Here is a 10,883-nt window from a genome sequence, read left to right on the forward strand (position 1 = left end):
GGGGGGGGGGTATAATCCAGTGTGCCTTAGAAATAACAAGAAGCGCCTTTGTGTCTGCCTGCCCTGCCCCGCCCTGCCCTGCCGCGCCCTGCCCTGATGTGAGAAGGCTGGTTGATAGCAGGTGATGTAGAGCAAGTCCTCTAGGACCCAGGAAAATAAGCACTTTTTCAGGGACCTTAAATGAGGAGCAGCAAGGTGCCAAGGCTCATGGTGTCCCTGGGCCCTCAGGGTTGGGACAAGCAGATGACATCTTTTTCGTTCCAAAGCAGGGCACCCAGCTTTTTCCCATTTTTGCCTTTGACCCAGGAAGACACTTGTTCCTGGGTTTGGCTGGTTGGTTTGGTTTGGTTTTTTATTTGTTTGTAGGCTGCCTCATATATTAAAAAATATTCTGAAAATTAGTTGAATAGGAGAATATATATAATATATGTAACCTTGGTACAAAGTATCACCATGAGAAGTATGACGTTTCAATCTAAGTGGTTTCAGCAGTTAGACTTGGACAGGGAGAAAAGTATTCCTTTTGTTTTGCAACATCTTATTTCTGAGGCATAAGTAAGTGGATGTAGAACGTTTCTGTGGCAGAGGCATGCTCACGGCTTGCTGGACAGAAATGCTGGTACTGTTTGCCCTGGTGTGTAGGTAGGCACAGTCACGTTTCCCAGGCTTTTTTTGTCTTTGTAGTTTCACAGTCCCTTGCTCTACAGGGGGAAATGGAAGAGAGAAAGTGACTACCAAAGATATTTAACATCTAGCTGGGCTCAGAATTGAACAGGTTGTTAGCTGAGCCCTGATGTCCTGTGCAGAGCTGGACCCATAGGTGGCTTAAAGCCATCAACTCTATGTCCACACTTGACTCCAAATACTTATGTTTTAGATATCCCACATTGTCTTGTTCTTTGATACTTCTGAAGAAATTGCTCAAAGCACAGGCTCTGAAGGCGTGGACTCAAATTTTAACTTTTCTGTATAGCTGCTTTGTGACAGAAGCCCAGTGCTAAGACTTCCCCACACTGTCTGCTCATCTGAAAAATGAGAGTAATCATATTAGTCTGTCTCATTGGGGTGAGGTTCAAACAGGATTATGCATGGAGACGGTTCAGGTACACAGCGATATTTAATAAGTGGAGGTTCGGTAGAGTTCTATAGTCTTAGCCCCACAGGTACTCACGGGAAGAGTGAGAGGTTAAGGGAGGAGGGAGAGTAGAGGAGTGTGTATGGAGTGTGTCTGGTCTCCTGGGATTAGAACCCCAACTTACAGTTTACACTGACAGAGAACTAGCAGTTCTCATGTGTTATAACCTCTCATGTGTTATGGGCACCATCAGGACTCACCTTGTGTGAGACACACTCCTTCCTTGCCTCGTATGATGTCCCAAGCCACTTACACAACACATGCTCCCTGGTATATTTGGAGGTGAAAAGAAGAAAATGATAGTTGGGTAATGACAATCTTGCTTGTCTGTAATCTTTCCAAATTTATTTTCAAAGTAGCACACAGTTTTTGTATCACTTGCCCTTAGAGTGAAAATTATTGTCTACATTTCTTTAAGGCATCTTTACCTTGTATTAGATGTAAGTGGGACTCATTAGCCTGAGTCACTTAGTTTCAGGGCATATTTCCATGGCAGGTATGTTCTTTAGGCTTTGGAACATTGACCTGTGAGAAAGAATAACCTTCACATAGTTTACTGTATTTCATTTGAAGAGTTACTACGTCTTCTTATGTCCTTGCCATTCTTTCAGCTGCTTCCCCAAATATGTCATTGATCAAATCCCAGGATATTCTACACCATCATCATCATCATCTTTCCCATCTCCCTCCTTCTTCCTCTTCTCTCTTCTCCTTCTTCCTTCTTCTTGCAAGTTTAGATATATAGATACTCACTCAGAAATATAAAGTAAAACTTGAAAGCATCCTTCTTAGTTTATTTTAGGTATTCCAGAGAAGCTGGGCTCAAAGACTAACATTCTAAACGGGGCTCTGGTGTATGTGATTGAATTCACCTAACATGTTCCCTCACTGTTGGCATCTGAGATTCTGACATGAACTCATTCACACTTGGGGCTTGCATATTCATTAGGGCTGCATTTTTCCTCCTCACAGTATGTAGCTGAAGTGCTACCCTATGTCTGTAATCACAGGATTTGGTAAGTTGAGGCAGGAAGATTTGCATGAGTAACAGGCCATCCTGAGTTTCATAGACCTTCCAAAAACAAAAACAGAACCAGCAGGATGGCTTAGTGAGTACATGCACGGGCTGCCAAACCTGGCCTGGTGTGCGCTCAGGGACCCACATGGCAGTAGAGAATGTTCTGATTATCACACTCAGGTTGTGGCACTTACAATAAATAAAAAGGAGTTTTCTCCATTTTGCTGCTTGCTCTGCTACCAGTGGCTGGTACCAGGGACTAGTGAGAGTAATATTGGTAACTCTCCTTTGAGCTATTTTGCTAGCAGTTCCCATCTGTTCATAATGAACACACATGGCAATAACCCTTTTCTCATGTATGCCCTCCTCACATACACTGTGCTGCTTCTGTGTACCAGTTATTTTTCTCCTACTCTCACTTAATTCAGTGGAGTCAGGGGAGGTGTGTTTCTCATCTCTTACTACTGATGACTTTTTAATTATTAGGACTAGAGGCCTTCCTAGGGGGTTATTTACTCTTTGCTTTGGACAGAGTTCTTACCCTGATCTCTTCCCTTACGATAGTTTTTTGTTAGCCTCTATTGTCATTGCTCAACCATTTTTTTCTTAAGTTTCTTTCTTCTATCTACTTAAATTCTTACATCCTATATTAGTTACTTTCCCTGTATTGTTTCAGAGGTTGATCTCATCTGTAGTACTCCGGGATCCTTCATCCCTAATCCTTGCTCCTTCATAAGGTTGCCACCTCAGCTCCTGAAGGAGGACACAAGGCATCTCACAGTGAAGTATCCCAAACCGTGCTTCTTTGTGTCTCATCTGCTCTCCAGTAGATTCATTAATAACGACTAATTGGTGCCACTGAATCAACAGATTGCAGGCATACTCCATACTGTCCTGTTTTAGAATAGTTAGCTCAGAACTTCGTTAGGCTGGTGGAAGTATTCAGGGAAGTCCCGGTTAACTCCAGTTTAGGGCCTGAAGAATAGTGATGGAGGAGCAGGAAAGGAACAGATGAGGAACAGTGAACAGAACCATTAAAGGTTATAAAGATGCCAGATCTTTCCAAATTGAACTATAAAGTCAAGCTCTCCAGCAGCAACACCAACTGATGTCATGATGAAGATAAGCAGACAATTCATGTGGAATAGCAAAGGGTCAAAAGTGGCCAGATGCTTCCAAAGACTAGGAAAGAGATTTAGGGAATTCATCTGACAGTACACCAAGTTTTACTGCAGAAGTAGTGTCAGGTTGCCACAGAAATGGCTTAAATCAGTGCTACCCGAAACTAAAGATGTCTGCTAAGCACATGAATGATTTAGGTGAGAAGACTTTTTTTTTTTTAAGTAAGTAATAAGGGAATAAGTAACTAGAATGAATAGAAATTTTCTATTTGGAAAACATAGAAGAGAGAAAGGCTTTTTCCTGAGGCTGGTAAAAGATGTTCTATGGTGATAAGAAGTGTGAGATTCGCGTTCACATCTGTAACATTTGCAGGAATGGGGCCCACGGTTCCAGATCTCTAAGTAGTTACATGCATGTTACAGTCACTGCTGGAGAACAGTTAACACTTCACAGATGTGAACATCCGCAGAGTGAGCAAGGCCAGAACTCCTAGCATTTCAGCCATGTCTTATGTTTGGTCATGGCAATATAATTGGGTTAGTAACAGAAATAACTGAAGTTCTGTCCCTGGGAGAATAGTTTTATAAGATACCATGGTGCAATGAAATTGAGTGGACTACAGCCACACTTGGCAATATAGATGAATCACAGAAAATAGGGGCAGAGCAAGCCTCTTGACTCTACTTAATAGCATGGTACTGTTTTCATTGAGTTCCAAAAGTGAACGAGATCAAAGAATGTATATGGTAGCTACTTGTGTGATAAAATCTTAAAAGGTCACAGAAATCCCAAAATTAAGTTTAGTGATCAATAGCCTTAGGGGGCGGGGGATTAAAAGGAGCCAGAGAAGAGCACACAAGTGAATTATGAATAGCTGCTTTAGTTTTTGGGTGGGAGTGTTATAGCTGTTTACTACATACAACATTTTTGTACATTTTAAATATGCTATATTTAATGTATTTTAACCAATAAAGATAAAGTGAAATGGTATCCTCAGATCTGGTATGATGACTTCATATGCAATGATGTATATATCAAACATACTTTAGGAAGAACATTCTAGCCAGAAGAGCAGGGATGAAGGCAGCTGGGCAAGAGGAATGCATTTATGCACTAACATCTCTCAGAGCCTAGCTGTTGGTGGATGAGGGTGGTACCATATGCTGAGAGATGAGGGGAGGAGAGGTGAGTTTTGGAAAGATGGGATGTGATTAGACTGAACTGCAGCTTTGGAACTTAATCCACCTGTTGTGTGTATATTGTCTAACATAGTGCTTGCTGCTCAGTAAAGGTCTGCAGGTCCTCTGATTCCATTTGTACTTTGAAGTCCTCAAATGTATTTTCAAATGTATCTTTTTCTTCAGCCCTTGCTTTTAAGTATGACAGTAGTCGTCACCCTTTGTCATCGGAGGATATGTTCTGTGACCCATGGATACATGTACTGTTTTGTGTGCTTGTGTTCTTTAGTACACATTCCCACTTTTAATGTCTTTCCATCTTAATTATTTACTGTGGCTGTCACTTCTGGTGTTTGAGGCACAATAGCAAAACTAGTATGAATCTCCATTGCTTTCTTGGCAGCTTTAGAGACAGGTTTGTTCTTATCTTAGACCTCAGCATATAATATTTTGTTCTTAGGTTGATGATTTTGGTTTTTTTTTCTTGAAAAAAATTAGTGCAGCTTTTATTTGATGCACCTGAATTGCTTGTACTCTTGCTTTATTGTGCGATGTCACGGGAATTGGTTGGTAGTTCAGACAGCTACCAAATGACTAAGGGTGTGTAGCACCATATAAAATGCAGATACCCTAGACAACGTCATTCATGTCCCTAGCAAGACCAGGTTGAACAATATGAGTGTTCATCATGTTACTTGGAGTGGTATCCAGTTTAAAACTTAGGACTTGTTTATCGTAGTTTCTTGTGGATAACTAAAACCATGGGAAGTGAAATCTTGGACACGAGGAAGAGGACTACTATGCAGTGTGGAGACTCATAAAAGAGGCGAACTATATTTTGCTAATAATGGGTTTTAGCCTTGAGCTCACATATTCTATAAAACAAAGAAGTAAGTGTTGCTGGTGGACTCATAATGGAGGTCCACACAGCAGCCTACTAAGCTTGAAGTGACTAAGGTTTATTTTGAACTTCGTGGACTACTCTGTACCTTCACCTGTGGAGCAACTCAGGGAAGTGGTGTTTTATTTCATAAGGTGTGACCTCAGTACCCGCTAGTCTTAATCACATGATGCTGTTTTATTTTCTGTGTCCATATTTAAAAGGAAAGTGAAATATAGCTGTTTTGGTAAATAATGTTAAATATGATTAATTAAAAATTCATGGTCTAATATATGCAAGATCCTGGTTAAATCTCCAGCAATAACAAAACATTTTCTAACCTGTTATGGTAAAAATTACTCTTTAAGATGGGTGTGGCAGTGCTCACGCACTCAGGAGGCAGAGACTGGCTGATCTCTGAGTTCAAGGTCAGCCTGGTCTACATTGAGAGTTCCAGGATAGCCTGGGCTACATAGGAAGCAGTGCCTTGGTGGGGGTCTGGGAGGCATTGCTCTTTAGACAGTAGTTTAGATTTCTCCCATGTGTCTGGGTGAACACTAACATCCATTTAAAACCCATTAAGAAAGCTGAAACATGTACAGCAGTCCACAATAGCAGAGACAGACAGGTTCAGTATCTTATCTGCTGAATCATTTCTCTCCAGCAGGCATTGAATGAATTAAATGTTGAATAAAAGGGCTGCAAAAATTGGCTTGGTGGTTAAGAGCACTGGCTGCTTTTCCAGAGGACCTGGGTTCAATTCTCAGCACCCACGTGGCAGCTCACAACCATCTGTAATTCCAGTTCCAGAGGATCTAATTCCCTGTTCTGGCCTCTGAGCACTAAGCATCCATACATTACACAGACGGTGTACCCAGACAAAACATGTGCACTTATTTAAAAAATCACAAGTAAAGGTTGGAATAAATCATGAATCAATTAATTTACCACCCCTCCCCCAAGTTGGGCAAATATACAGGGAAGGAGGATATAACTGTATTACTTAGTTGCATAGAAGCCTGGATTAAATTCTCTTGTAACTAGAAAATTAAAAGCTGCAAATGAGTTGAAAGCCAAATCACATTTGATACTGTATTATTCCTAACAGGTCAGATGAGCCCAAGAGAAAGACCCTGTGAAACATCTTCATTTAATTAAAACTAACACTGGGAGAATCAGAACAAACCTGTACTTAAACATTAGACAGAGAGGCATGGAACCTGTCTTACTTGTTAAGGTACTCACAGAAGAGCATGGTATGCAATAGCTAATGTCAGAACCAGAGATTTAGCAATCTTGTCAGGCACGTAGTAGGAACATGAGTATCTGTATGATGAGTAAGATTGTACAGAATTAAACACCAGGAAGCCACATGGAGTTCTCTAGCTTTTGCAGTCATTTGCAAGACTTGCTGCGTTACCCAGTGCACACAGGCAAATCTGTTCTATTCATCAAGGAGTTTTATACAATTTATCCAAAACTAGGCATAGGGATGACTTACGAGCACTACATTAGTCTTGCAGTAAAAATTCATTAAAGTTCTGTATAACTGGCAGTGTAAAATACATTTTGCCATATGAATTGTTGTACTCGAAGGTTAGCCACCCAAGTATGATAAATATGATCTGTCTCTCTTTAACTAAAATACAGATTAAGTAAAACTCTTCTCCGTTATGTCACATAGTTGAGTACCCTCTTCTGCTGTCATCATGGAGTAAAAGAGTGGACAATGACATTGTTTAAGCTGGCAAGGAGGGCACCAAAGCACAGAAGATAGTTTGTCAGGGCAGATGAAAGTCGCTGGAGTGGAGTGGTTACAAGATGAGGGAGGGAGTTGTGACCGTGGGCTGGTGCAGGGCAGGGTTGACTCATTCAACTCCATCTGCATTGAGAGGGAAGGAAAGTGCTAATTTTGCGTGGTTCACATCAGATTAGCAGGACTGTCTGACTTGAGAAAGAATAATTACTGGATTTTATCATGTGAGAAGAGGGATTTGGTTTTGAACGTCACCCTCAAATTTTTACTCAGAATCTACGGTTGAAGACATGAAGATTTTAGTGGGAACAAGAATAAATTTTGTGAAGTATTTAGTAATTTGACCAGCAAACATGTGTGGTCTTGTTAGGGAAAAGTAGGGCAAAGAAGTAGAGACATGGCCCTAAAAATGGGGAGAGGAGAAAGAACTTACCTAGCGGGATCAGGCATTCCTTCTGCAAGGAGTAGGATGAGGATGCTCATTTCATTGATTGCATACTGCTGCTTTCTATTCTGATCTTATGGATTCATTTCTATTGCCCTGTCAGTTCAAAGGAAAAAATTGTAGATCTGGGTGAGATCAAGTTGCAGAGCAGAGGCAATATGAGGAAAACCATTTATATGAATCTGCCCTTCTATCTTTTCTTCCAGAAGGCTAACATAGTAGTGGTATTATCAGACACAGGACATGCTGGAGGGACAAAATCTTTCTAATGTTGCTCTGGATGAGATCCTGAAAAGGTGAAATGTTCTCTATAATATAGAATATGCCAATCTACTCATGTTCATTCCTTTCTATGTTCATCTATCAAATATTTATTGGTCCATATTCCTATATTAAAGCTGACACAGAAGGCTCACCAGAGTAAATTTCCCAGGTCTCCTGAAAGGCACTGTTCTCTAAAAGTCTGTACTAAGAATTTAAACACCAACCTAGTTAGCTTTCCTGTTTTGGTGTTTAACCTGGCTTGAGGCCAGCATACAGTGTACTCCTGTTTTAAAAAAAAAAAAAAATGGTAACACGACTTGAATCTTTTTATCGTTATCTCCAAATCAGGTTAAGTGCCTGCATATTCATGCATGTAACATGCACACACAGTAACAAGTGTCGTGAAATGCCAGTATTTTGGGAGACTGACACACATAGACTGCTTCATGTCTCAGCAGAAAAGGCCTGTAATCAGCCATGGGCATGACTACAGTGCAGAACTTCATCATGAATGCAGATGCAGGAGTGGCTGGCGGCCCTCCCTCTTTTATCTCACCATGACCCTTGAGAACATAGGTGCTCAGGTGTCTCCCCTGTAGATTATCAACCTGTGTTTTTGAGGAGTACTTCTAGATGAACATCTGCCTTCTGAAGAGAATCAACTTTATCAACACACTGCTGTCTAGAGACCTCCAGATACAGCATCCCTTCCTCTGTGTCTTCCTCTGAAGAGAATCAACTTTATGAACACACTGCTGTCTAGAGACCTCCAGATACAGCATCCCTTCCTCTGTGTCTTCCTCCATCCTTACTTTGAACAGCATACTTTTTTAGCACTAGTACAACTTCTACGAAGCCAATAATTTCACATTAACCTAAGTTTTTTCCTTAATATCTAGGATTGGAGGTTGGTTCCAAGCATGCATGTTAAGCAGCTTACCATTCCATGTAAGTCCAGCTCCAAAGGGTCTGAGGTCTTCTTCTGGCCTTTGCAGGCACATGCACACACATGGTATGAATGTACAGAGCATACCATGCATACAAATAAAAATAATAAAATCTTGAAAAACTTTAAAACTTCTCGACTTACTTTAGAATTATCATTCATGTGTTATTTATGGGTAGCCTGTAGAAAGAATATCATTACTATCTGTTACAACTTGAGTGTTTCTCCTAAACTCTATGTTGACATGTAGTTGTTATTGTAACAGTAGTATTAAGGAGTAGAGATAGCCATGGAAAATTGAAATCCAAGTACTTGGGAGACTGAGCTAGAAAAATGTTCTGAGTTTGAGATTAGCCTGGGCAACAGAGTAAGTCACTGTCTCAAGGCAAAAAGTGACTGGCTATGCAACTCTGCCCTCACAAATGGATTAGTGCTGTGATCAAAGGGTCTGACTAGTTATCTCAGGAGTGGGTTCCTGACATTTTTGTGATGCTTATTAAATAACAGCTTCTTCTAAAGATTATATGTCCTGGGTTCAGGGAGAGTCCTAGATCAGATGTGTATTCTGTCTTCCTAGGAGATAGGTGTGTGATTAGCTGCAGTGTATAAATAATATAGTATCTATTTTGTAGTCCATGGACCAAGGAATAACTTAACAAAACCTTAAAGCTTTAATATTAAATAAGTTCATTTTGTAAGTCTGAAGTTGCCACAGATAGTGATTTCTCTTAAGCATGTGGACTAAATAAAGTGAAAACCTGTAAAACACTTGTCATTCTAGATCCATTAAAACCTGAGTCATAGGAAGAGATCAAATAGCAGTGTTCACAGGAGCTTGAAAGAAATGACAGGGAGCTTTGAGGACACAAGTATCCAATGGAGGAAATGGGGAGCAAGCAGCGTGAGAACTTATCAAAAGTGAGCCTGAAGATGTGGCCAAATTTTCGTGGCTTTCTGATGAAATCTTAATGGGTGAAGAGCTGCCTCTTAAGAATGAATGCTACAAAGAGTGATTTCCTGGGATAGAATGTAGTGGTAAAGACCCTCAACACCGGTAAACAAACAAAAACAACCACCACCACAGCAGCAGCAGGAAACCCAGGGGCTTTGTACCATTGCACACACACAGTGGATTAAGTATGCCCAGCACTTTGACTTGTATTTAAACAGACTGGCTCTTAGCCATGTTGCTCAGGCTGAAGTGAAGTTCACAGTTATGGTCACACTGTAGATACTTAGAGTGAACAACATGCGTAGCACAGCATAGCTCCAAACTGGCTCAAATGATCTTTCTGTTTCAGCCTTCTGAGTGTGAGACTGTGCACATGTTCTCCTCCACCTGATGACCCCTTATTTTGACAGGTTCCCCTGATAGTAAAATGCTGTCAAACTGTGTCACATGGTATGGAGAAATCTCATAAAAGGGCCAGCAAGCAATGCAGAAAACTTCATTGTTGATATGTTGTTGTCTTATTTTAAATTGCCATAATTCCAACCTTCAGCAACCACCTCTCTTATCAAACATTAACTGTCAGCATTGAAGGGAATCCTCACAGCTAAAAGGCCTAAATGTACACATGGTTGTTAGCACCTGTTTTGTTGAGCAATAACACCCCACAAAACCACAAGTCTTAAACTGGAACCCCTAAGGGCTCTAAACATACTGAACTGGGTGTGGTAGTGCACACCTTTAATCCCAGTACTGACGAAGCAGGGGCAGGAAGACCTCTTAAGTCAAGGCCTGTCTGAACTATATGGTGACCTCTGAACTAGCCAGGACTACACAGTGATACCTAAGAAACAACAAACAAAAGTAAGGTGGAAGCAATTGAAGACACTTGACGTTAATCCCTGCTTCTGTGTGCATGTGTCCATAGGTGTATATGCACTTTCACATGCATGTATGCTCATAGCACACACAAACACATATACCACACACACACCAAAGGTGATGGTTCAAACACAAATATTGAAATTTTTTTAGTAATAGTGCAGCTCACATTAAATGGTCTTAGCCCATTGAAAACAAAACAAAAAAGTAAAACCAGTGTACATCAACAAGAACATGGGTAAGCAAATTATGGATTCATACCATGGGATGTTATTCAGTAATAAGAATGAATAACCCATATACTTTTT

This window comes from Grammomys surdaster, unplaced genomic scaffold (assembly GCF_004785775.1).
Source record: "Grammomys surdaster isolate TR1022 unplaced genomic scaffold, NIH_TR_1.0 194, whole genome shotgun sequence".
Lineage (NCBI taxonomy): Eukaryota > Metazoa > Chordata > Mammalia > Rodentia > Muridae > Grammomys > Grammomys surdaster.